The 27,894-nt window shown below is 45.5% G+C and overlaps 1 protein-coding gene across 16 annotated transcripts in view; it reads right to left on the minus strand.

Moving 5' to 3' along the window:
• Positions 1–27,894, minus strand: part of FOXP1 (forkhead box P1) — a 382,770-nt gene that overhangs the window by 186,957 nt on the left and 167,919 nt on the right. The window contains exon 1 of one of the 16 annotated variants that reach the window (XM_086755815.1): positions 14,858–14,984. The exons of the other annotated variants lie outside the window; for them this stretch is intronic. The gene's annotated coding sequence lies outside the window, so the exon portion shown is untranslated. Of the gene's footprint in view, positions 1–14,857; positions 14,985–27,894 lie in introns of those variants that run through there. 16 annotated transcript variants of the gene reach the window in all.

Here is a 27,894-nt window from a genome sequence, read left to right on the forward strand (position 1 = left end):
AATCGTGCAGGTAAGTGGGAGAGAGGAACCACTGTGGAGCCAGGAAAGCTGAACCCGCGTCCCAAACTGCACTGGAACGCACACAGCATCTCCCAGATGCAAGGACAGCCCTCCAGCCCATCTGCCTGGGGAGAGAGCATGCCCTTGCTGGTGGTTTTTTGTTTGAAGAATCGCTGCTGTTTAGCACCTGAATAGGCTCCTCGGTTTGCTGTGTTCACATAGCCCCCTCTAAGATTTAAGCAATAGCATAGCCAGAAACAGCTTCGTACCACCAAATAAACCCAAAAGTGACATACTCCTCTCCTCGTAGCAACCAGTGGGCATCTGAAAACCACTCATTTATTCTATTAACAAATAACATTTTCAAAGAGATCCCTGAAATACAAGTGTTTTCACGACCGGCATCCCTACAGCAGGGCATACGGCGGCTGGAGGTCTTCACCTTCACAACTGAACATCGCAGGCGATTCTGAGCACGGAGGGCTCAGGCAAGCGTGTTGTCTGCACACAGTAAAACTCACGTGAGTAATCCTCTGTCTCTAGAAAGTTACTAGCAAGATACACCTTATCAGAAGATGTCTGCAAGAAACAAGAAAAAAAACCTGTCTTGCCCAAGAACGTGACCGTTAACAAGAGTCTCTCAAACCCCAGAGCTCCTCTCGCCTTGCTGAAAAGCAAAAGCAGGTTTTCAGAACAGCTTTTGCTCCGTAATGGATAATTTCTGTGAAAATTGGGACGCCAAAATAGAGCGCCAGAAAAATTCCTTAGTTCTCAAAGACAATTTCATTTTAAATAGCTTATATCCGTAAGCAGAGCATGAAGAAATTTCACTCAACCTGACAAATAAGTAAGGCCAAGGATGTTGCATTTAAATTCAGAGATAACTAAATAGAAGAAAAATTGTATTTAGACATGACAGGACCTGGAAACAGGTTCCCTTCCACTCTTATGGTGAGGCAAAGCAGCCATGATATGATCAAACAAGTTTTCACTTTTGCCTTGTAAATAAAATCAAAGGGCAACAGTCCCTTTTCTCTGACGTCTGTAGTTAATAAAGAAAGAATAAACATTACCTACTCTTACACGAGGAGGGAGGAGGAGAGAACATTTCTTAATCTCTTCCAAAGAGGATTAATCTACAGCATATTTCCACCCCAAATACCAATGAAAAAGAAGTTTTCCCTGCAGTTTTCTGGAGGAGGTGTTCTGACATATCAACGTCTCTCAAGCAAGCGAAGTTCACCCAAGCGCGTTACGAAGCCGGTCGCCTCCAGGTGCGACGCCAGGCCGGAATGCGGCCAGAGCTTCGCCTGCAAGGGAGAAAGGAGAGCTTCTACCCTGCAGACGAAAAACAAAAGTTCAAAACATTTCTTAGGACCCATGTATCTGAGGGATACCAAGTGCCTTACAACCAGAAGATAACCAGGGCCGACAACAGCTCTGTAAAGTAGGTGAGCTATTACTTCTGGAGCTCCTAGGGCACAGGGAGGCTGAAGCCTCCATTCATCGGAGAATTTAACACGTGGATGGGTGTGACGGGGCCAAGTGCGTATTGAAGCATTTACCCGTTCCAAGCGACCCTGCTAACGTAACTGGCAAAGTCAAAGGGGGAGCTGGGATAAGGTCCCTGTGTCCCTTGCCGTGTCTCCGAGCCACTCACTCACCAGCAGGAAGGGAACAGAATGAGGAAGCAATTTTCAGCCCAAATATCTGGAGCTTATAAACTTATAAACCCGCTGTCTTATCAAACGAGGTGAGGGCCAACGCCCGCCGCCATTCCCATTGCTCCAAAGAACTCAGCCACGAGATTTTTTAAAATTATTATGTTATTTTTGAGCAGAATATTTACATGTCTGTATCTAAAAAGGCTTTGGCATTTCTGCAAGGGGAGGGAATGCAGGACTTTGCAATCTTGAAGAGCAATGGGATCAGTCCAGCTGCTCCTGACCTTCCTCTGGAGAGGCACCTGTGACAAGGCAAGCAGACCACACGGAATGGGTTTAGGAGAGACAGACCCTTACAACTACAGTATTTTCTCCAAAGAATCGGAAAGGAAGGAGATTGCTACAGCAAAAAGGCCAGGGAACAAGAAGAGTGCCCAGGCAAGACCCAGCGAGGGGAAGTGAGGATGAGTGGAGCCTGCAGAAGGGTTTACGTTGCCCTTTGAAGAGAAATATTCACGCTGTCAGGTAAAACTGAGACTCTAACTCGTGAAAGGACGGAAGATGCTACCTTGAGGAATCTAACTATTATGGGATTAACAGCTGCACTCCCTCCCCCTCTGAGGACACCGAATGCCAAAATCTGGCCTGAGGGTTTTAGGTGGTGGGGTTTGTCCAGGCGTGTCAGTAGGAACTCTACAACATACAGCAAAGAATACTGTCCAAACCTGTATTATCTAAACATAGGTGTCATTAAAATACTAAATTTTTCTTTTAAGGGGGAAAAAAAAAATACAGAGGAATACTAAGCCAAAATACACACATTTCTTTTGGGAATAAAACGTACCCCCAAAAAGCTTCAATTCTACTGTACAATGTATTTATACATGTTTAAAAAACATTTGTCAAGCATATAAGAAAAACCCAGAAGTTCACTGTCACCCAGCTTAATTCCCTACATTCTGCCTACACGCATATATAGGGCCAGTCTGTTAGGGGGTGGAGGTGTGTAGCAAAGCAGAATGCGAGACATGACACCATAACGGTGAACAATAAAAGCAAGCGCAGCATATGTGCTGGACATTTGGTGAAAACCACCCAGATACGGCTCCGGCTTCGGTACATTTTCCTGTGCAGAAGTGGGTAATTCAGTTTCTGCGGTGACTCAGCTCAGTCAGCAATTGGGTTGCTCACAACTCCTCTAATTATCAAATTTGGGAACTCACCGATTCTAGGAAACACAGCTTTACTTTTCAATTCTCTTTTCCTATAGAGCCCAACAAGTTGAAGTCTGGGGGCTTTCTTCTTTTCTTCTCTTAACATTGAGGCTTTTGCTCCATCCAGCTGCTAAGATTCTCCCTGACTATAAGATCTGCAATGGTAGCAATAATTATATTTCCTAGTTTATTACTCGTAATTGCCCCTTTAATCAGAATCCTACGCCGTTTAACCACATTTATATGGTCACCCTGCACATGGGTTCTAAATACAGAACGAGTCATTTTCCAAGGGAAAACTGCAGGAGCTGGGTTTCCCTTTACTGCACACACATGGAATCCCATACATTTGGCACCAATTTAGCTTATTAGCATTTCATTCTTTTTTTTTTATTTGTTTCATTGCAAAAGCAATGTAAAGCTCCCCGTTCGTTGGGAAAGACTGGTCATTCCTTCGTGTTGGCTTCCTCCATCCAGCCTGTAGAACATCCATCCAGACTCAAACTTGTCTGTGCAAAAGATGACACCACCAAACACAAGAAACGCCCCACAGCTGGAAGAGCTGAACGATGGGTCTCTAAGCTTTGCTGAACACACACTGCAAGCCTAACCTCTGCACGAAGCCTAGGAAACCTTCCATACATAGCCTTCTTGCTCCTCCCGAAGTTCACGGGTAAATTCTGTTTGCAAAGAAACAGGCGAGTCTCCCCAGCTGGCAGCCTGCCTCCAGGCCAGTCTCTCTTGCACAAGCATCTGTGGAAGGGCAACCACTCTGGCCTCAGCCACCGAGTATGCACTTCAGGAGCCACATCAAGAAACCCTCCTTGCTTGTGGCAAAAGTTTGCATGCTGTACCCCTGCAGCAGAAGAGCACAGGGCCAGCAGACACTGCCTTTCACCCATCCAAAACAGAAGACCATTGCCTGGGACCATACGGTTGGTAATAATGGTAAAACCCTGAAGAACTTCAGAGAACTCAAACAGAGCTGCTTTTGATTTAGGCCATGCACCCAAAAGCACCATTTGTTTCAGTCAGCTTCCTCAAAGTGATGGTCTCAGGAAACTACGTAAGCAGCCTGCTCCAGAATTTGCAGTTCTTCAGAAAAAGAACACGGTCTTTTGAAAGGCCATCTTTACAGTAAGTGTTTTATTTGAAGGAGAAGTCAACGCAAAGCCAAATTCAACACAACCAGAGCTGAAAACTCGCACCTGAAGCAGGCATACATCACAGGGAAGAGCCGGTGACCACGCAGTGTGTGCATACCTACGCTGCTGCTCCATACAGCTCCCAGGTGGTACAGGGGTCACAGGAGCAAGGGAAGGGGCTGAGAGTGGTTTACTAACCGCTTTGCTTGATAGACTTCATTCTTCTGCTTGAAGCATGTTTGTTGAATGCGATTTCATCACGTTGCTCTGTCCACTCAGCCAGTTTAGACAGACACTCATATTCTCCAGTCACAGGAAAAACCCTAACAGCTACTTGTCTTGTACTACTTTATTTCGTGTAGACTCAGGACCAGAGGCAGACTCACCCGGACTTCCAAACCATCACCCCTTCCAGGACGCTCTCCGGGTGAGCAGTGGGAATGGCTAGGAGAGTCTCTCATGCTGAAAAAGTAAAGCATCTGAGGGTGCTTCCCTGGGTTTCTCATCACAGATACCTGTCCACCATCTACAGCCACAAAGAAGTGTTTACAAACAGGAACAAACCAACAAACATGGCAACAGGGAATCTTCACACTCCAAAACTCACAGTCACCTTGGTTCAGTAGGACTTGGAAGGGCAACGGCTTGGCATGGGTGTAATTTCAGTGACAGACAACTGCTTTCCTTAGCCATTGGTAAATACAATCAACAAATTCCTAGAGCTTTTTCTCCAGATACCCATAAGAGACTCTGCTGAAAAACATTACAGAGATAGAGATCAGAGATCTATTTTTGTTGCTTTGTCTTGACACCCATGACTTTGATGGGGTAAGTATATTAGCGTATGATAAATTACTTTTTAATCTGTTGTAGTTACAATTCTAGAGAGAAGTTCAGCGGTTTTGCTCTAAACCAAAACTTTCTGTTAAGGAACACTTGCTTTGCTGGAAAAGGGTAAGAACAAAGCTGTTTGTAAACAAAGCTGTAAAAGGGTCCATCTCCCATGAAGCTCAGAACTACCCAAAATAATTTTCTGCAGAGAGCTACCATTACCCAACGTGAGGAACTTCTTGAAATCGGCAATCCTGCATTACACAGAAACACTCAAACTGCACAGCACACCGCCTGAACTGGTACTGCTTTTAATTTCCCACCTGATTGGGTTGAAAAGGCCCACAGGTGGGAAAGTGCGGAAGAGAAACTTACTGAAAATTGCAGTTCAGGATCAGCTTAAAGAGGGAGGATGATACAGGGAAAATCTCCATGAATGAGTTTCTTTATCCAGAATAAACTCAAAAGGTCCTGCGAGGGGAGGAAGGATACGTGTTTATTTGTTTCGTTACGACAAAGAGGGTAGGAAAAACTGCATCTGAAACCTCCTTTGTGACAACAACTCTTACCATGCAGCTTCTTTAAGGGTAAAACATTGAAATCTCTTTGGAAGAAATACTTTTATCCCTCAAAAAGATTAACACTGAAGTTTCTGCACAGCAAACCCTATCACTGTTACATCTATGAAACCTAAAAAGCACCAAGAGAGGTCCTCTTACCCCACCTCTCAGTCCATCCACCGTCATCTGTCTGCTTGGGTCAGAAATCTCTCCATAACCCAAGAGAGATGCTCAGCATACTCATTCCTACAGAAGCTGAAGACAAACACCTTTGCAGCCTATGACATCCTAAAGCAACACATATGTTATCTGTAGAAGACAGATAAAGAGTTGAACCATAGGAATACCGCTAAAATAGATGAAGTCAAGAACTCTTCTTTTTTTTTCCATGAGCTTTAAAGGCTTAAATTATCCAACAATATACTAGAGTATTTCTGACCTTCTGGAGCTCCTGAGGAGAGCTTGGTCTGCATTGTCCTGAGTGGTGAGAAACCCTTTCTCTCCCCGCGCCCTTGGGTGGAGTCAGCTTGTACCCAGTTTCATCAGCAACCTGAGTAGCTCCGGGCTCTGAGCACAAAGGGCAAGCGAATGGCTGCTGGATCTTGTCTCCCATGTACACTCACGTATGAACCCCATGTCTAGGCTGACAGCCTCAGAGAAAGAACTAGGGAAGCCTTTCCTTTTCTGGGCACATTTTGCTTCAGAGGTAGACCACAAGATTTCACCTTGCACTCTGATGTAGTCCACCCTGAAGAAGTGGCTGGCATACGTCGCCATCTCAACTCCTGTGTTACGGGTAAAAAGCAAGGGCTCTGTGAAAGCCCAGAACCACGCCACTCCCCGTGCTCGTACTTGTCTCCCTGGATGCTTTTCCTTGCACTGGTGATGCGTAGTAAAGATATACGAGGAGAACTGGAACCCTACATGCCAGCACAGTTGCTGGCCAGAGCAGTAGGTTTGCTGGGAACGATTACCATGGTTTCGACCCAGAAATGGGAGGTACAAGTTCAGCGTGGCATTAGATCGCCGTCAGGCAGCGCTTCACTGCCGCACGGCCACAGTCAGCACGCGTGCACGGTCAGGCCACCATGGAAGGGCTGCTGGAAAACAACGCGGCATGTGAGAAATGCAGAACTGAGACCAAGTGTAGGCGAGAACCATAAAAACTGAAGTCTCATTAAATGCTGGATGGTTGGTAAACAGCGGACCCTCCCATTTGCTTGCTGCGTACCGTGAAGGGGCGGAGGCAGGGGTGACGCGCGTGCTGTGGAAATCGGCAGTTTTTACACTATTCACCCAGGAAGTTATTAACTTGCATGTTTGTGGGCAACGGCACGAGCTATTTTTGGTCATGGGACCCTGTCTAAGGAAAGGATTGCAAGGTTTTAATAATGATCTTTAGTTAACTTGGTTACCCACACAACAATGGCTTTCTGAGAGGCCAACTGCTGCTAAAAACTTGCGACAGGCTTTACTTCCAGAGGTATTAAACCATGAAAATATCTAACCATAATAGTAAGCAGCTATAAAAAGAGTCCTGTTTATTTCACATGATTTCTTTGTATGCCACAGTGTTATGAGAATACTTCAGCTCAATGACAACGTGGTAAATCGGAAAAGATTAACCGTTTAAGTCAGCACTTACGCGGTTCATTTTCGGTGTTGGTGACTTTGTGCTTTTGAAACCCAGGTTTCCACTGGTATCGGCAGGCATAAGAACACACGAATGCTGCTTTTTAAGGTTTAAATTCAAAATTAACCCGACATCAAGTTCAACTCACGCAGGGACCGAGAAAGGAGAAATCAGGGATTAAACAGAATGGAAAAAACCAATAATGCAGACTTCAGTTCTGCATCGCTGGATGTCATGTAGGTGTATTTGGAGCCCCCCTACCCCATCTGAGAAATAATCTGGCATCTCCCATCTCAGTAATATTGTAAATTGTACCCCATAACTTTTCTGCAACAGTGGCGCATTGTAGAATATCCTACGGAGAAGGTCAAACCCCCTGCGTTGTACAGTCGGGCTCTGACAGTGCTCTGGTTTGTTCCTGAGAAACATCGTCAGGCCTTACGAACCCCTTCCACTATTGGGGTACAGCAAGAAAAAGGTGGGGGGGGGAAGATGGCATTTATTTCTGGGAAGATCTGCACCGTCCCATGGAGAGGACACTTCCACCCTTGTTAATTCCAGCTTCTTAAAGCAACACTCAGTAAGATAATGAATCCTTTAAATGTTACATCTTGTGTCTTGCATTATTGTGGTGCAGCAACTCTCCACATCAAACAGTCATCAGCACTATTACAAAGTGGGCTTATAAGAGACCGGCTGAAAAGGCGCTGTGTGAAAAGAAGTGGAAAATTAAAGCTGAAGCAGTCGAAGAAAGGGCTTAATTTACTGGCATGTACAGTATGCAAATGAGATTACTCTCAGCTTAACTGCATCATTTATGTCCATAATAACGGCATCATCATTACAGGGCTCAAATTAAATTACACCATAATTAGCATATCAAAGTGATTGGTTAAAGTTTAAAACAAATACCCAATTTTGTTAATGAACAGCTGTAATTGTCATGTACACTTCAATGAAAACTCCCTAAACAAATATATGTTTTAGAACAGAGAAAGATTTTGAAGCAGACAGGTCTGCAGCAGAGGTAAATTGTCTAAAAAAGAATGACACAGACTATTCTATTAATGTTAATATATGCTCATCGTTTTCAGGTAATAAAACATTCTATCAAAACAAGCCTTCGCTTTGTATTTTTTGCCTGACTCCGCCGCCGCACCAGCAAGAGCCAGAGGGGAGAGGCGCTGGTCGTGCCCACCCCGCTCCAGACATGCACGGCACCCACCCACCCACTGTGGAGAGGGTGAGAGGGGAGGAAGAAGAAGAAGAAGAAGATGTCTTGCTAACTCTACGCTGTAGACCAGGGCTGGAGTAAGCTGATGACATGATAACACATTAGGCAGCCTACAATTCAATTTACTCTAATCTAATCACATCTACGCAGCAGTTTCAGAGGTGGAACTGCACCAGAGAAGTTTTTGCTGTCCTCATCTCATTAAAATAAATCGGGAGGTGGGACCGGCGGGTTTGTCACTGTCAGCCTGACAGCCAGCAACGCATTTCCATACATCCATCACGGCAAACGTACACAGTAAACACACGGTTAAAACACTCCTCGGGCAGAATGAGTTTAACGCGGGAGCAAGCCCGCTCCGTGGTATTTTAACGGCACAGGTGAGCTCCAGCACGCTCGAGGCTGGGAGCAACCGCACGGGGTACCAGGCCAGAGGAGCCCAGTGCCACCTCCGCAGACCTCGCACATGCAGAGTAAAATAACCCCTCTACGTCCCCCAAAATGTTTACACCGACATACTTACGTATTACCCAATGTGATAGGGAGCGACATGGGGAAGTATATTTTGCGTTAAAATCAAGAATGCACTTTCAAATATACTTAACAAGGAAATTGAATGTCTTATTAAATCCGTATTATCAAAACACTGCTCAAAAATTTAAAGAAAGTAGCTTTTCATTTTATTCATCGAGGAATCCATTAAAGCCTAAGCTCTGAAGTAGTATGTAAATTATGTGCCTTTCAAGGTAGAGCTAGGGCAAATTCACTCCATCAACTAATGATGAACCTCATTATGTGCAGGGAGTATTCATAATGAGGAAACAAGCCACCCGCCATTCCATGTTCTAACATAAATCCCTGTAAAATGTGAATATCTCCACGTCTAATTAAAGGCTACTAATTCCTATCATCCCCTACACGGCCCAAAAAGCAAAAACTAGAAATGTGTTTAAAAAGACACCCTTCAATTTCACAAAACACCTTTATTTGTGTTTACCACTGCTGAGCTGCAACGTTATTTTTTCTTAAGAAAAAATCAAGCCCAGTTTTATAGAACAAAAGTTTGGGGGCACAAAAGTTTATTTGCATTACCTGACTTGGTATTACTTTTTTAAAAGAGCTTCTGATTAGCACAGGTCAGGCTGCAGAGCTCAACAGAAAAATAAATTAAAAGGCAGAGAAAAGAAATCTCCAGGAATAGGTAAGAAATAATATTTTAAGGAAAAAAAAAAGGGGGGGGGGGGAAGCTTAGCTATCCAGGTTTGCTCTAGAACTAAGACTTCCTAGGAAAAAAAAAAAAAAAAAAAAAAAGCCAGAGATCCCATAATAACTAGGGAAGGCAGGCAGCAGTCAGGAAGAGGGAGAGCCAATTAAGCAGCCAAGTACACAACAGGTATTTAAAAGATTTTTTTGAATGATGCTCAGTTTAGGAAGAAGCTGCTTCCCTTCCAAAATCCTGTAAGAATTAGGGACTAAAGACAATGGTGCACAGCCAAGCTGGAAGAAAAGTGCTCTTCCACAGACTTACCTAGATGTGATATTTATACCTACAAGCACAGCGTCCACTCCTGTGATCAAAAATGTATTTCTTATTAAGTTACATAATACCCCGCGTATCTATCACTGGGAATTCATCTGCTCTTGCGCTGAATTATGGATTTGCTCTCTGTACTTCCTGGCATAAAAGCCGACAGGTTTGCCGACTCCCCTGAACGGAAGACGCACCGCTGGTTCTTTTTTACCGCTCTGTATTAATATTTTCCTACCTTTTCAAAACAAACTGAGAGGCACAGCAAAACCTAAGAGCGTTTCTATTTTCACAGGAAAAGAACAGCATCCACTGAAGCTGAATAACATACAGGCTTTAGGAAAAGGAAAAAAAAAAAAAAAAGACAGAGAGAAAAGATGACAAAAAGGGATGGTTTAAGAAATACGATAACTCCTCACAGGGCACGGAAGCACTTGGACAGTCACAGAAAAGGCTGCGGTACCTTCAGATTATGTCAACTGAAAAGTTGAAATCCTCGTGTAAAAATACCCCGCACGTTTTCATCCCTGGAAAAGCTTATTTAGGATTCATAGAAATTCATAGCTGCTAAGAGGAATACGTGCACGTAAAATCACAAATGCAAAAAAAAAAAATTTAAAAAATCAATATTTAAAAGAATAAAATAGAGCACACAGATTAAAGCATTTTAGCAACGCAAATTCTCTGGAAATAGCAGGGCATTTTACTGGGGGGAGGGAAAGGGGGGAGGGGGATCCGGCTTCTTCAAGTTGCATAAAAATAAAACTGCGCTCCATAAAGCTGCTCCCCTGCACGCCCGCTCATTCCTCGACTCCACCGAGGGGTTTGGTGGTTGCATTTTTTTTTTTTTTTTTTTTTCCCTCCTCTCCCTTCCCTTCTCCTTTTAGGTCAACCAGTCATGCACTGGGAAGACAACCCTCCAAAAATAACTTGTCCCTCCCCCGGAGCGCGGAGTTGAACAACCTACCTTTGTTCTGGCGCTGCAGATAACAACCGGCACCGCCGCGGGAGCCGCCGCAGCCCGCGCAGCGGGGCGGCCCGCGGAGCCTCGGCCGGCCGCCACCTGGCGCTGCGCGGCCGCGGAGCCGTCCCGCCGAGGGGAACACCCCCCCCCCCCACCCCCCCTCCGCGCCCCCCCCCCTCCCCGTCCCGCCGCCCCTTTCCCCGCTCGGGCAGAAGCCGGGGGAAACGATCGCGTCCAGCGCAGCGCGCCCCGCCGCCGCCGCCGCCCCCCCCCAGCCCCCCCCCCGGGCACCGCGCAGGTTACATACGGGGCGGGGAGGGGGGGCCGGGTGCCGGGAAGGAAGAGTTCTGCAGGATTTATTTGACACTTATTTTCCGGGCAGCCCTTTTGTGGAGTTGCGCCGTTTGTTTCTTATTGTCTGAGCAGCAGTTGGAAGCGTCTCCCCGAGGGGGCCCCTCAGCCCGGCTCGGCCGCTTTGACAGGGAGGTAACCATATTAGGATGTGTATGGCAAAGTAAACAATAACATCGTTGCAATGAAATGGAAATTTTTTTTTCAATTTTTTTTTTTTTTTTTCGGCTAAGAGTGTTGGTGTCACTCCTGTTTTTAGCCTTTTCCCACTAGTTGTGTTTTCTGCCTTAAACAGGCCATCTTTTTTTAAAAAAAATTTAAAAAATTAAAAAATAAAATAAGAAAGAGTGAGGGGAGAAAAACAGGGCTGAAGGGGAGAGGCAAGTGGTACCAGCTTCCCAATTTCTCACTGCGAGACTGCTGAGAATATTTTGGGTCACAGATGGAGAGGGAAGGGGAACGTTTTTAACATCCAAATAAAGACATGTCAGTTTAATCATTTAAAAAAAAAAAAAAAACAAAAAACCAAACAACTCACCAATAATGCCCACATACATTTCCCAGACCCAGAGAAGAACGAGGGGGTGAGCAGGGACGGGGAGGACAGGCATTAAAAGTGCAATTTTTGAAAGCAGGGGGCAAGTAGATTAGAAAAGTCCAGTCGTGTTTTACACCATCGCAGTGAACTGATGGGATGAGCTAAGTTGTGCAAACGCCTGCAAGTCTGCTGGCTTTAAAGCTTTGAAATCACTGGTTTTACAGGATAAAGCACTTTAAGCAAATTGTAAAATGCAGGTGTCAAATTATTCAGTTTAATCAGAAACAGAGCTCAGAGCAGTCACCATGCAAAGGTTCTCTTACCAGCACGGTCAAGAGAAAAGTTCTGCAGTAGGAAAACACTTTAAGTCCAACAACATTGGTGTAAGACCTCGATTCCAGGTCCTACGCAAATTACCGAGAACAAGTGTAGCATCTCCTCACACCAAGGGATGAGGCAGCGGCTGGCAAGCGCTGCACGCCGAGGCTCAGCACTAGCAGCCAGCCTGCGAGGGAATTACAGCTTGAAGATGAAACAAGTTTGCACGTCCCTGTGACGGCGGATCGGGTCGGGGCAGCTCTCTGGTGCACCAGTCCAACGCAAGCCGTGGAACTGCGCGTACCACCAGTTAGCATCCTCCGCTGCTCCACGGCCAGCAAAATGGAGCGCTCCTCTGGAAAGGGCTGACAAAAGCGATTGCTGATGCTCTCTGCCTGTACCAGGCACCGGCGCGATAAGATACACCGTGAGGAGAGGTTCAAGGTAGATAGGCAAACAAAGTTGCTATGAGATCACGCGCTGAATTTAGAACAAAGGTAACGTTCTCTGACAAATATGATGCGCACTTACCCTGCCAAATTCGCTCGTACCCGGCTAATCCGCAGCAATCAGAACACCAGTGTTGACATCTAATGGTACCTACAAGCATCTCTCTCTGCCTTTCCACAGGGCGTAAGCCTGCTCTGTTAACACGCTTTAAATTTTTCAACCATCTTGTTTAACCTAAACATCCATAAAATTACACAGCACGTTGCTCATCTATGCTGCGTGTGCAGCCCCCTCCAACAAAAAGTTAACTTAACGCACCGATATCAAAATCAATAAATCACGCGACCAAGTAGCAGTTCAAAAGTTCAAAGACATGATGGCCAGTTCACTACATCGTAGCACTCAACCAATAATAACTTGACTCCATCACTCCTCATAGTATAGGCAATTTCATAGCATCATTTTCATTAGCCTGTCTCACTGAAAATTGCTAGCTATTTATGTATACGCTAAAATAAATTAGCCATTTCATCGAGCACTGTGATTCTTATAAAATACATTAACACAATACTCAATTTTCCAGTTGGAGTAAATAAATAAATCAATAAATTCAATACAGAGTAATTTTTTTTTTTTATTGTGGAGCTTCAGCTCTCAGCATAAGTGTTTTTATTGGGTTTATTTGTTTCAATAAAAATTGAAATGGGCCAGTGATCTTAGCAGTAAGATCAGGGGGGGAAAAAAACAAAACAACCCAGCCCTATCTCATATTAAGAAAGTACACTGTGCAGTTCAGCCAACTGGCAATATGTAATTTTTGGTCAAAAATCATTTTCATTACAGTTATTAAGCAACCACTCAATTCTGAAGGGTCCTTCTCTCCCCTCACGAACCTTCAGGAAGAGAGGGAGGATCCTGAAGCCCAGTGAGAAGTCCCTGGGCTCTGCGGGGAGGGGGCTCAGGTCCTGCTAAGCATGGGCTGGGGGCAACCCCGTACCGCTTCGGTGCTTCCACAGAGAAACTGGGTGTGGAAAAGTTACCAGCGCTCATGTTCACTATTTTTAAGCACTCACAGAATATTATATACAGTGTGGTTGCAGGTAGGGGCATTTGGCATCAGAGATGGCAGGAAAGGAGGATGAAGAACATCGGAGAAGAGCTCACGGACACCCCAAGAACTTGATCCTTGAAGAGGGCTGTTGTCTCTGGCTCTTTAGGTCTGTGTTGGCCCAAAAGACATGGCCAGCAGGTTTTATGGCTCAGCGGATCATGGGTGACTTGGGGACGACATCCGATGCAGCTCAGTGCATCCTTTGGGGACCTCATAGAGGGCTTACAGCAGCTCATGCTCTACAGAGAAGCACCTTACTGTGCTAGCAGTCCCCCTGCCTTGGCTAAAACACGCATCACGTCAGGGGCTGGGCAACAGGATTACTGGGCCAAATTCTGAGTTAAGTGCTCACACATGTACAAGAACCTGGACAGCCTTGGTCCTCCTGCTACTGTAACCTCAGACCGACCGAGACAACCCACCAACCCCTCCAAAAGCCTCATAATCCCGGTAACACAGCACTTCTCTGCAAACCTGGTACTTCCAGCACAAACCACAGGCTTCACCTGCTCCATGATGAGGACAAGATCCTGTACGGGACCACGAAGAAATAAAATCTACCCCATGACATGAATCAGTGCTGAATCCAGTCTTCACAGTGAAAAAAAACAAATGTGTTAACTAACACGGACCATCTAAGTCTATCACGGTTTAACATAATTCCTTTAGAAAGGCTGCATCTGAACAGCACAGTTTGTAAACTGCTTGGTGGTAACAAGAGGGTACTTTTTGTTCATATTCCCTCTTTAACCTAATCAGAGGAAAAGTAAATACCAGGTCTCAATTTTAACGACTGACTATAAATAAAAGCTTTTACACAAAATGCACAGTTTGCAAAGATAATGATTTTAAGTATGATGTCACTAGCGACCTACTGAACTACATGGCACATGTCAGACAGACGTCTGTTTCTTAAATTGCACTCATAAATTAGCAGCCACAGAATCTGCTCCGTCAAGGAAACGAGAAGCTTTCCTATTCAGATAAAAGTTTAATGATTGTTTCGGTTTAGGTGCACAAGTTAAGATGACTGTTGACGGCGGGATCGGCGGCAGGGCCAGCTGCTCCACGCAGTAAATACTGCACGCTGTCAGACGGAGGCTCCTCAGCCATGGCCACGCAGAGGCCACCGCGCTGCTGAGCCTCGCTGCCTCGGCACAGAAACACTCGCTGAAAAACCAAGGCATGCGGCTGCAAGTTTCCACAGCGGCTTTTCCTACTGTCCACAGAATTCCTTCGTCTCTACTGCTGAACATCAGCCTTCTGACCTGACCGTGCAATAAAGCCGACAGGAGCAGGAGGCATTTCTTCCATACCTTAGAGGTGTCAAACCGAAGGACCTCATGTTGGCTTGGGAGCGGAGCAGCGAGGAGCATCCCACCTCAGGGCAAGAGAAGAGCTGCTCCTTCGTCTTCCTCTAACACCTGTGCAATGTGACTTCACCCCAGCAGGGTCCCAGCCTCTGACACATGTGGAAGGCTTTCCTCTAACTCTGCACTGCTGAAAATATTAGTATTTTATAAGATCACACATGCACACTTGTAGAGAGCCTCGCAGCACCATGTGTGTGCATCCACACATACAGTATCTTACAGGTGCGGCCACTAACACCAACTTAACGACCTTAATGACTTATGTCCCATCTTAGCAACCTTGTTTTCAGTTACTAGTAAATTTGCCAAGTTTTGACCATTTGCACTGAACTCTTCCTTGTTGGGCATTCTGTCACAGGCCAAATTCTGGCAAAAAGCTTAACTCAGAACTGCTGAGATGTTCCGGAAAACAGACACGGGGAACATCACTCATCTACTACGGTGAGCAAGCCCGATCGTTGCTTCTTTGAGAAGCCACTGAGCTCCCACGCGTTGGAGCACAGACATGAAAACAAGCAGGTACAAGACTTCAGCGGGAGGTAGGTGTGTGGCACCCTTCCCCACCTACTGCCTCCTCCTCCTCCTCCTCCCTGACCCCCAGCAGGCAGGCAGGGGTAGAGGAAGCCACCTGATTTGAATAGAGAGGAGACAACGCCAGCTCAGGAAGCAGGAAAACAAGCAGACATGGACAAGGAGGCCAGAGAGAAATGAACCGTGACTGCCTGAGCACGTCACCTATCTAGCAGGTATATTTTGTCCATTACAGAGAAACTAGAGGGTTTAGTCCAGTTTGGGACATTTTTGGAGACCTGTAGCCTGGCCAACCTGAGATGAAGTTGTATAGGTACGCCCAAAGCAAAACCCTGACTTCAGCGTTGACCTCTCTCTGCCCATTTCCAAAACATGGAAAATCCCGAGGCTTCTTGGCTAACTGGTGTTAACTGTGTTCTCACCTAGCCCAGGCAGCATCTATTTCTCGAATCCTTTCCTGAACAATGGCTGCAGGGTCTTTGTGGAAAGTTCTAGACATAGAAAACTTCAGCCCACCTAGGTTGGTATTTAGTTGCGCCCAACTAGGTTGGTATTTTTGCTCCTTCCAGCCTCTCTAAAAACTAAAACCCAAAAGCAACCCCCCCGCCCCTGTTGTCTCAGCTGAGCTGCCCGCTCCCTGCGAGGATGCTGGCAATGCCTGGAGTGCAGCAGAAGGGTCCTTCGAAAACGGCGTGTCGCAGCCGAGAGGGGACGGGCGCAGCCCCGCGGCACTGCCGGGCCGTGCGGAGGCTCTCTGCTCCAGCGCTCACAAAGATTTTTCGCTGGGTAGCGCTCCGAAGGAGCCTGAGCTTATGATAAGCAACGGCATACTTAACGGTTACATATTACTGTTCATGATAATGCAATATTTCATTTGGGTGATTTAGAAGTCCCTCTTGACCAACTTACAGTAAGACACCAAACGCTTCATCAATCACAACCATTTTTATTCACAATCCAGTGCAAAAACTACAGGGAGAGCTGAATTTTCAGCAACTCATTGGGGAGGGTATTGCTACTAGCACTGAAAATCCTCCTATCTCACCAATTTTTATGTTGGATTCAAATATATTTTCTTTCTAAGCAGCATTCCATTTTCCTGCATCTCTCTGCCACGTTTCTTATCGTGGCAGGGTGAAAGAGTATCCAATTTAATATCTGTTTTGCAGGACAGGAGATTTTTTTCATATCTTACGCACTAAGGAAAGCTGCAGGGGATGGCTTAGCAGGCTGAGCATCAGGTTTTAAATACCGAGACTCCCTGGAACCACAGATCCCATCAGGTCGACTGAGCCCTTCATGTTTCTAGCGTAGATAAATTAAGTGTCACACTGTTTACTTTGTCAGGATCTTTCCAATGAGACCTCTGCGGGAAAGGTCCTGTCTGTTTTGCATGGAGTTGAAGGTTAAGGTCTTGTGGTTAGGGCACAGCGCCGGGTGCCACCTTGATCTCCCTAACGCTAATGGCAATTCTGCCGTTTCTGTTGAGAGAGACATTCCAGAGATCTGCTCCCAGAACTCGCTGCAACGTTACTGGACAACTCAAAATTATTCAACAGCTTATCTGCTTCGTTTCTGGTGACTGTTAAAGGAGAAAAAAAAAAAAAACAAAACATATACACCTCCCAGATGTTTAATTCATAAGTTATACAAAGCTGTCAGATCTATGGATGACAGAAGAGAGATATTCATCATTTTTACAGCCTGATTTCTGGGGTTGGAGGTAACCCTATGTTTCTGCAAAGTCATACCCTCCGCTGCACCACACAGAAGCAGTGGCCAAGCCCACCAACACTAATGGCTCACAACAGAAGCCTTTCAGAAAGAAATTGCTGAAGCGAAGTACGAAATAATCACAAAAGATAAAACATTAATAATAATCACAAAAGTCACAGTTTTTACAGGCATGTAGAGAGGTGTATGGCCACATTCATATACACAAGAAACTCCTCCACCTTGGACATTGCGGAGAGGCCCCTCCATCTACAAAACGTGCGATTCACGGAGAACAGACTCAGTGTTGAAGAAAATAGGATGCTTTGAGGCAGCTGTAAACGTGCACTTGGCACCTCTTCCTGGCCTTACTCTTCCCTTCCCAGCTACCATTATTTGAACGGATTTAGAGACATGGAAGATTCTGGGAAAGGAGAATGAAGGGAAATAAAATATAACAATAGAAAAAAAAAAATCATTCTTCAAAAACATTTCCCTTTAAAGTAGAAATTAAGCAGAAAATTTATTTCCTTTTGCACTGGTTCGGGAAAGGACTGGTCTTTTGATTTGTTTCCGCACCAGCTGACAGTACACATTCCCTCCTCAGGGTACCAGAAATAATAATTAACACTCCCAGAACGTTGGTGTTACGATGACGTACCAAAGGTTAAACGTGGCTGTTGGCTGTACTGGCAGTAATTCCTTCTCAGGCGCTTTAGTGCAACTCCCATATTTTCCTCCCAAACTACCCAAGGACCCGACGAGCTCCAGCACTGCACCACATCTGTCTAGGGCCTTACTGGGATGGGGTAGGAGGAGAAACAAGAGCCAGTCCTTTAGTTCAATTTACACATTGCTACATTCAAGCTGGTTTTTTTCCATGTTTTTTGACTAACCAGTGGACATAGTATCAAACTATTTTTTTTTTTTTTTGAAACATGCCACGTTCAAGCTAAGATATCCAATTTTGCAAACATATTATTGACATCAAGGTGTAAAAGCTCCACCAGGGAAAGCAATCGGAGAAATAATCGTGGATAAGGTCTGTTTTCACTGCAGTGTTTGGTATATTTGTCTTTTAGAGGCTGGACAAAGACCCTTAGAAAGGCAGAACAAGATACTCCCTGTCAAACCTTTACAAACCAAACCCAACCAGTAAAATCTGCCACAAAGACCAAGGACTTTGCCCAAAATCCATCTATTGATTCTGGAATCTCAGTGCCCGTAAGTCAAGCACTCCAAAACTGCTCATCAGTTTTAAACACCTTGGTTAAGAAGATGGAGGTCTGCCCTACATAGTCCAGCTGTGGCAGGAGCCAGAATTAAAGTAGAAAAAACAAGGCAGGTCAGGGGGTGGCTGTGCAGCAAAACTAAAACCATTACAACAGAGCTCCTCTTCCAAAACTGCTTTGAAACAATTACTACAGCACCTCGTTAGCTCGCTCTTTAAAGTTAGACAAGAAAGGACATAAATAAACTCCTGACAAAATTCCTGTCCAGCATGAAGCCCTTGCCATGCAGCTGGCTTGCAGGTATGATTCCAAAGCCACAGAGCATCGCACAACCCTTCCGAAATAGGGGTGGGAGCAAGAAGATGGAGGCTTAGCGCTCTCCCATACGTGTTTCTCGGCTCTGGAGACATGGAAGCAGCGTCGCCGCTCAGCCCTTCCATCTTTCTTGCCTCAATGTAAGAAGATGCCCTCCATGTTCCCATCTGCCCTCTTTTCGCTCGTTGCCGAGGAAAACGCAATGGGCCCAAGCACTGCCGGCTGCCGCAGGCGCTGGCAGCCCTTCTAGCAAATAGGCAAACCCTTCATGCCCAGCATGTCCCTGAATGCACTGAACCGCGTCCAGAGAGCCTGGCTACAGGTCCCAGCTCAGGCAGAGTGAAGCAGAAAAGAAAATCATTGGCCTTGACTCAAAGCTCCTGTGTTTCAGTGCTTCAAGTCACTAGTGGTCAGCAAGGAGACTTTTGGATGTGCTGGGGTGCTCAGAGGGGAAAAAGTAGGAATAAGAAACAAGAGTCAGAGCCGTGCCTCCTGCTATCCCGAGGGTGAGCCAGGATGCTCTCCCTGCCAGTAGGCTCCGGCGGGGCTCTGACGGCCGGTCACACCTGCTGCTTCAAATCAACAAGCAAACCAAAGTGAAAAATGGAAAGGACAAGGTGGGTTTTAGACGGAAGCGAAATCTCTCTCCTCTCTGCCTATCAGGTCTGAGGGGTAAAAGAGGAAACTGGATGGAACTGGTTTCAGTTTAAAGCTGCAAAGAAATCGCCGGGAAAGAGCGCTTACAGAGAAATGTATTTTCATGTAAACTTTTATGTGCCCATCCCTTGTAACTGGACACCAGGGAAGATGTTAATAAACATCAAGGTGAAAAAAAATACAGTAAAAATAAAAATATCAGACTCCAAACCCATCTCTTCCAGGAATTTTAGAAATAGCTCTGCAGCTATATACTGCAGAGAGCCAAGCACGCCCAAATACACGTTTGCATCTTAAACATAAGCACACATACGTACAAACAAGGTTTTGCAGATATTTGTTAGCTGTACCACAAGATTTTCTAGGGTCGGTGCTGCAGCTTACGTTACAGTGCTTATAATATCGCTGCAGATCAGCCCCTCAAGAAGGGGCCTTGGAAAGAAGCTGAAATAGCGACAGTTTGTGTTGCTGGGGATATTTCTGAGACACAGTTGCTGTTTACTGTGTTTCTATTTCCAATCAAGCCACAAAGTCCACCCATAAAACATGAGGAGGCATTTCTTTGGGTGTGGGACAGTGCAACACGCACGCAAGGAGGACCAGCTCTTCAGCTGCTATGCCTGGGCAGAGCTCCACCAAAACACCCTCAGCCTGATCCTCAGCAGAGTATTTGGCCCACGAAGAAGAAAACTACATTCAAAATCCTCAGTTACAAGGCTTCTCTCGGTATATATTTATGCACAAAGCTCAAATAATTTAATACTACGCCTCACTAATCACGTGAGTCCACAATTTCTGCAGGGGCAAACGGTTCTTGTGCATTTATATTGTGCACCCCTTGCTCCTGACTCAGCAAAGGTGCCTCAGAAACTCACTGGCACTTCTAAAGGTGGCATCTATCTATCTACGCCACATACGATCCAACGCGATTAATCGTAGGCTCCCGAGGAGAGATCAACCTTCTCTACGCGGAGTCAGAAACTACTCCTAACGATGGCAAATCACAGCACATGGCCAACTGGACAACTTCATTCCACTTCAAAGGGAAATTAAGTCCTACACTTCTCCTCTCGTTACACTTGCCAATCCCCGTTAATGCTAATGACTGCACAAAGGGTAAGAAAAATGCTACAAACACATAAACCAAAAAACGATCGGTGAAGAATATGCAAAAGCACATGCAAAGGGATCTAAAGAGCATTTACATGTAGCACAACTTCCTTCTTTCTTCCTTTCTTTCCTTAAAAGCAAGAGGCCTGCAGGATTGCCAACAGATGTACAAACTACAGCTCACGAAAAATAGTGAAACAGACACCTGAAATTCAAGGCCAGTACAAGTTCATCATCTTAACTGGAGATCAGAAAACTGGCTCCTACAGTAAAAAAGAACATCAATTTTTTTTTCCTAAGAAAACCATTTCCTACCAACTTTGAAAACAAGAATGCCTACAGTGATCTGATTGGAGTGTCTGTGATGGTTTTGGCTCAGCTCCCTCACCCCTCCTCAGCTGGGCGGCTAAATGTGAGCCTAACCACGAGGTTCAGAGGCTTCTCTTCTTATTAACCTTCCACTTCATGCTCCAATTTTAGACAGGAGTAAAACCGCCTTTCAGAAATTTCACTTATTCTCAGTTACTTCTGAGGTGAGAGTTCACATTTCTGTCCACATCCGTGATGCCAGACGACTGCGGAAGGACAATACTGAGTTAATATGCTGGGCAACACCGAGATAATACATTGGGGTTTGGCCTTTTTCTACTTCCCTTGGATTTTTTATTTCTTTCTTTTTTAGAATCAGCAGAAGAGCAGCTCGATGGCTCCAAAAGGGCCATAAACCCTTGCTCAAATTTTGACAAAACAAAATACAGAGATGATCTCTTAGATGCAAGATTTGCAACGGCAACCTGCAACCATCCGTCATCGTGGGGCAGCACCACAACCCATTAGCACCTCCGTTAAACGCCCAGTGCCAAGACCATGCTGTCACCGTGGCCCACCAACACTTGTACGAAGTGAGACAGGGTTAGAACTGAAAGCGCCTTAACTGCTCCTGAAAAACTGCACCCAGGAGTACGCCTGCCATGGAGGAGAGTCCTCCTTCCAAGCCACAGGATATTTTCCAACGTGGTTACGAGCACCACCTCAGTCAGGGCTGTTCAAGATGTATCTTGTCTTTGAGCAAGCAAGAAAAATTTGCAAGGGGAGGGGACGAGGGAGGGGGACCCAAACAGACTTGGAAACTAAATGTCTTGCAATCTCCTGCCACACAATTTGGTTTTCAGGCAAACTTCCAACCCTTTCAATAGCAAAAAAAAAAAAAAAACCAGACAAATACAGTGTCTTCTACCATCTCCTGTGTATTAAGAGCAGAGTGGGATACGATACCACGCACATTTAAGAAGCTGTACAAGCAGAAGGGAGCGACGCACCCATGCACGGTGGTGGAGGAGTCAGAAAACATACCGCATGAAACAAAACTGAGCCAAAATAACCACTTCTGTCACAAGAAATTTATCTTCTCGTGTTCCCCTGCCGAACCGGGCACGGCTTTCCTGGCACCAGGAGCACCTGGGCGATCTGCAGCGCTGCTGTTGAGATGACTCTCTGCATCAAGAGAGCCTGGCTCATCCAGGCTTCGGCCACGGAAAGGGCACGGGACAAGGGGAGAAGAAACAGCGGCAAAGCCAACCAGCAGCGCTGAGCGCAGCGACGCGCTCTCAGATACAACTGCCCGACTGCACTGCTCTCATCAGCAGACACAAGTTCAAGGTCAGCCTTGATGCCCTTACAAAAACTGACACTGCCCCGCGTCCTGCAGTCAACACGACTTCCAATCAAGGCTCCCAGTTATTGGTAGTAATTTTGTTTATTATCACAGGGCCTCAGGACGAACAATAAAGGAGTCTCATTGTGCTCAGCATTGTACAAAAATACTTTAAATTAGTGTGCACATAGATTGTTCCCTTGAGCTTCTTTTAAACAAGGTATTTTCAAATATAAACAAATTCAAATTTCAGAATTCTGGAATCAGTTCCCTGAAATTTGTTTCCATAAAAAACTAACACGACTTTGCCTTTCCAAATTTCAGCTGTACAGCGAACAGCTCACTCTTTTGTTTACTTTCAGAAATATTTGTATTATAACATCTTGGTCCTTGGGATGGAAATAGATTTTCGTCATCTCTCTCTCTGGGGAGACCTTAGAGTGGCCTTCCAGTACTTAAAGGGGGCCTGTAAGAAAGATGGGGACAAACTTTTCAGCAGGGCCTGTAGCGGAAGGACAAGGGGTAATGGTTTTAAACTAAATGACAGTAGACTTAGACTACTTAGACTAGACATAAGGAATAAATTTTTTGACGGTGAGGGTGGTGGAACACTGGCCCAGGTTGCCCAGAGAGGTGGTGGATGCCCCATCCCTGGAAACATTCAAGGCCAGGTTGGACGAGGCTCTGAGCAACCTGCTCTGGTTGGAGATGTCCCTGCTTCTTGCAGGGGGGTTGGACTGGATGGGCTTTAAAAGTCCCTTCCATCCCGAACCATTCTACGATTCTATGACAAATTGGTCTATAAAGTCTGAATCCATGCTAAGATTTCATGAGTTCTACAGGATAATGAAAGGAGCGCATCACTAGATAAGAGGAATACCAAGACTGTTACGGCAGTGAATGCAGAAAAACATGAAGAAAAAATTATGGAAGGAAAGTAAAACCTCAGGCATTTTCCACTTTCTCTGGAAGCACCTGGTCATGTACCACGGGTCCAACCTCCCATACCAGCACTTGCACACTGTTCTTAACACTTGCTAAATTCAATAGGTGAAAGGAAAAAGTGACATGCGACGCCAGAGGAAGGCGGCCCACCCTTCTGAGAGTCATTCACCCATGATATCACATTTCCCCAACTTGCCAGCGTTGGACCAGACCATCACTTGAAAGCATTTTATGACCATTTTCACATGCAAATACTTCCTGCTGAGTCTCCACCTCGCTCAGACTTGTACCAGTAATTTAGAGGGCACCAGCTATTACATCCTATTATCTAACCCTTCAGATTCTGCTTTATTTCTTTTTACTGTTACTGTTCCCTGATGCTTCCCTTCGCCTTTGAAGATGCCTGTTTAATTTACCTGGATTTCTAGACCACACTTTGGATTACATTTCCCCCAAGCTTATTCTACCAATTTCTCGGCAATAAATGATATTTGGATACTCCACAGAAAACCCACATCAAATATTGATTAGTGTTATTTCCATGGCCATAGGCTAAACCAGTTAGGTCCTAAGAGCAAATTAAAGAGCTCGCTTCCATGTTCTTTAGAGGAAGAACACAACTATTCTTTATAACGAGGAAGACGCTGACACAGAACCAAATAAATGCCCTAAAAATGATTATTTCTCTGGCATGGGTAAATAAAGCAATAGTAAAACAAAATAAACTGCTTTGCATGCAGAGGATAAAATGAATATAATTTCCCTTCAGGCAACAAAAATTATAGCATATTGCTTTACATATGGACACACTCTTCATTTAAGGTGGATTTTCCGCAATTCCCCTCTGAATTCCGCCAGCTTTGCAGCACGCACCTCTCTATAGCACTCAGCAATCTCTGCTTGACATTAGTACTAAACAATATTCATTAAGAACATAACACTAAAGTGCAACATGTAAGTAAATCAAACTCTCAATGCTCTATTTTACAAATTTCATGGCCCACTGGGGATAATTAAAAGGGTAATTATATAAAGTTGGTGCAGTTTTGAGACTCAAATGACATTTTCTGCTTTAAAGCACTTGATAATCTGGTATTTTTCTACCAAGACAGTCTTTCTGTACTTTTATAGTCAAGCAGCATAAACAAGAACTGTTTTATACACTATTTCAATTCTTTTTTCTCTCTCTTCCCTTACACGGTTTTTCTTGATCAATACCCCTCACTAGTCATTCCTAAAAGTCCTACATTAAGAGATCAAGAAAAATGAGGCCTTTTTAAAGAAAAAAATAAATCACTCATCACCATAAAACGATACCGATCCTCAAGCCTGGCTTAAACCGTAGCTCTGAACAAAACCGGTATTGCGTTGGGTGTTTACAGCGCGGAGCGGTTTGGTTTGTCGCGGTGTTTAACCGCCGCTCTACAGCTAGCGAAGTACATTACTGGTAGTAACAGCTCATGAAAAATACAGCGGAGAAACTGCTAGTGGCAGAAGCATTTAACTTTCTTGTTAGCAGCCTCCCCCATGTGGCACTTTAGCACCAGCAAGTTGTTTATTATGTTCTGTGCCAGGCAAAACTGATTAAATGGGGCTCTTAAGAATCAAAGCGTTATAAATTCATGGAAATACAGCAAGCAATAAATTCCATGGAATTAAAAGCTTACTAGTGCTATTAGCATTTCAGGGTGTTTGCATTGTTAATAGTGATGTGCAAAAATGATGTTCCTGTAAGACAAGGCAAACCAAGAGCACGTATGCTTTAGCCGCTACATTTTCACACAACGTCATCACTGCTTGTAAATTTTTCCCCCCCAAAACTAAAACGCTCGTTAATGTTTTAAAGAAAGATCTGAACCAAAGGTCTACAGACCAGAGATTTACACCCCTAGTAAAATAAAAGTCTTACACACAAACCATGATGCTGTTATGCCTCTATGAAAGAGCTGGAGATGGATACCCCAACGCAGAGGTCTGCCCTGGCTTCTGGGAGGAGGGAGCAGGGAAGGTAGGGTGACTTCGCTGACAGTACGGGGACACATCACAACACAACAACTTCCTAACAATCTCATAAGTAAACCCGATGCACAGCGGTTCCCAGTTCCAAAAGGAAAGGGCAATCTCTTCTGAGCTGGTGGGCAGTAAATCTGTCAGCAGCTCTCCAAAGAGACATCTTTACTCCGGGTTGCTCTGTCATTCCATGGGAACGACTCCAGTGGCAAGTGACCGACTTCTCCATCGCTACCGCAGAGCTCCACGTGAAACACTAACGCCGAGCCTTCCCTCCTGCCCATCTGTTTGCAGGTAGCTGGTAAGTTTGGAAATGGAATTCCTTTCAAGCGGAAACTTGGTAAAGAAGCAGCTTTAGTTTGTGGCTGGGCAGGAGAGGAACGGGACACACTTTCCAAAACTGTGGAAAAATTAGGCCTTGCAGAGTTTGTTTTGCTGTTGTTTTGTGTTGGGGTTTTGGTTTTGTTTTGTTTTTAAAAAGGAACAATTTGAACCTTTCTGAGCTGCCTGAACACACAGCAGCCAGATAACCTAACCTGCAGTGTCCCTCCGGGGGACGGGGGGCAAACCTGGCTCTCCTTGCAGACAGGAGATCAAATCACAGCCTTGTTGCCACAGCGAAGGTCTGACATAGGGTAAAGAGTATATTCTGGATGGCACATCCTGCGCAGCCGGCAACGTACAGAGTCAAGAAAAAACAAGAAAGCTTTGTCCAGAACAAACAGTATCCATGCCATGGAGTGAGTCAGCTGCAGAGGTAGGAAACGAACCCCAAATCCCGACTCACGGGTTCAAGCTCCGCGCAAGCACACGTTAACAGCAAAAACCCTCTCCCAAGATTGAGGGGCTTGACATTCCGTTTGCCTGGAGCAAAACAAAACAAAGCAGTGGGTTTTAAACTGCTCAGAGGCACGTTGCCTTTTTGATGTATGCATGTCCTGGCAGTCACACATCTGCATCAGGAAAGAAACAGCCCAGTTTTTTGGCAATTATTTAGTCCTTTTCATCTGAAAGTTGAAAATGCACCGCCACTGAACCTTTGCAGCTCAGGGTTCTGCATATAAAAAGCAGCTGCTGAATGCATGCAGGGAGCGAGGGCTTTTTCTTAATGTTTGAACAGTTCCAAGTTCAAACCCATTAAAGTCCAGGTCACACTGGGATCATGTCACTATTAATGCATCCAGTTACACGCCGAGGGAAACCCAATATACAACCATGATAAACTCTGGTTCTCCCGCAGAGATATACTAAGGTCTCACCCAGATGATGCCACAGATCGCTCTTCATGGGCGGCGACCAGACAGGATGTCACTGTCAGAGGACAGAATCTGGGAAAGTCTCTTTACAGTTGTTTTCAAAGAGAAGGTCTACTCAAACGTCCACAAAACCTGTTTGGACTTTTTTCTCCTCCTCTTGGGGGAAGAACTTCTTGTCCCACTGATGCTGTCTCCTACACATCACAGGTTCCCACACAGCCTCCTCCCACATCACCAGCAGCCCACCCTCCACTGCGCTTTGTGAAGGCACTGGGGCTAAGCACAACGAAGGCCCCCAACTCCATGCTCCTTCTCCTTTTAGGGGCAGATCGTCTCTGCAGATGGGGAAAGTCCCACTTGTTCTTGGGGGACTTCATGCCTGGCCAACTACATGCTGCCCCAGGAATGAAGCAGAGGACTTGGGACAGGCCAGCTACTGCTCCAGCCATGCAAGGAGGTACTCTGGGGTCTACCCTTGCAGATACCTGGTATCTCGTAATACCGTTTGTAACAGCCCTACTCTTGCTAAGAGGAAAGGCAGAGACGCAGGAGAGAAGACACAAGTGCGGAACAGAGGGTACATGGCCTTAGAATGGTAGAGCAACATGACCTCCCATTGCTGCATGCAACCAAGTGGTATGGTGGTGCCTGGAGAAGGCCACTGCTAGCTGAGAGAAGGCGGCAAGAGAAGGAAGGAGGTGGGAAAGCACAGATTTACTTTAACGGACAAACAGCTTTTCCTAATGTTCTATAAAAAACCCAGTATCTCAACAAAAACTTACCAACTGCCAATATTGCCAAGCAAGATGCCAACCAGAAAGTTTGCTCCACTATGACAGTCCATCAGATGTCCGGGTTGGACAGATCTATGCACATATATCTACTCCTTTGGTGTAAGGAGCAGATAAGATTAGGTGGGCTGATCTTGGCCCACACTAAACACCCGTTGGACTGGAGACAACTCAATCTGCAAGGCAGCAGTGAGATGTGTGCTAACGCGGCAACGAACAAGACGCCACAGACAGTCCCCACCACGTTTGCCGATGGCTGTGCATGACAAACCCTCTGCAGCACAGGAACCTTTCACTGCACACCAGCAATGGTTAGGGATCCTGAAGTGCCTGGTACCAATCCAACACCACCTCTGCCTTAGATATGACAGCAAGAATGGATGCTTTTTCTGAACGGTGGTCTCAGACTTGCTGAGGGTGCCAAGACCCCTTGTAACTAAACGCCTTCCTCTCCAGTAGCTTCTAGCAGGGCAACTTCAAAGACAGGTTCCTCAAGTGACGGAGTGTAAGGGACACTGGGATGCAGATGATGTAACAGGGCACCACAACACTGCCTCATCCTGCCCAGCTGGGAATCACTGGAGGAGTTTAGCATGAGTTTCAAACACAGCCAGGTCTAGTTAAAAGCCACCTCTCAGCCCAGATCCCCTCTGAGCCTTCTATCCTAACTGGGCTGGGAAAGGAGGAAAAGGACTTTGCTGGACTTTGTGACCTTATCAAGCATCTAGAAAATCCTGCGGCTGATCTGGATGTATTTCAAACCCAG

Source organism: Chlamydotis macqueenii, chromosome 10 (genome assembly GCF_036417535.1).
Source record: "Chlamydotis macqueenii isolate bChlMac1 chromosome 10, bChlMac1.mat, whole genome shotgun sequence".
Taxonomy (NCBI): Eukaryota; Metazoa; Chordata; class Aves; order Otidiformes; family Otididae; genus Chlamydotis; species Chlamydotis macqueenii.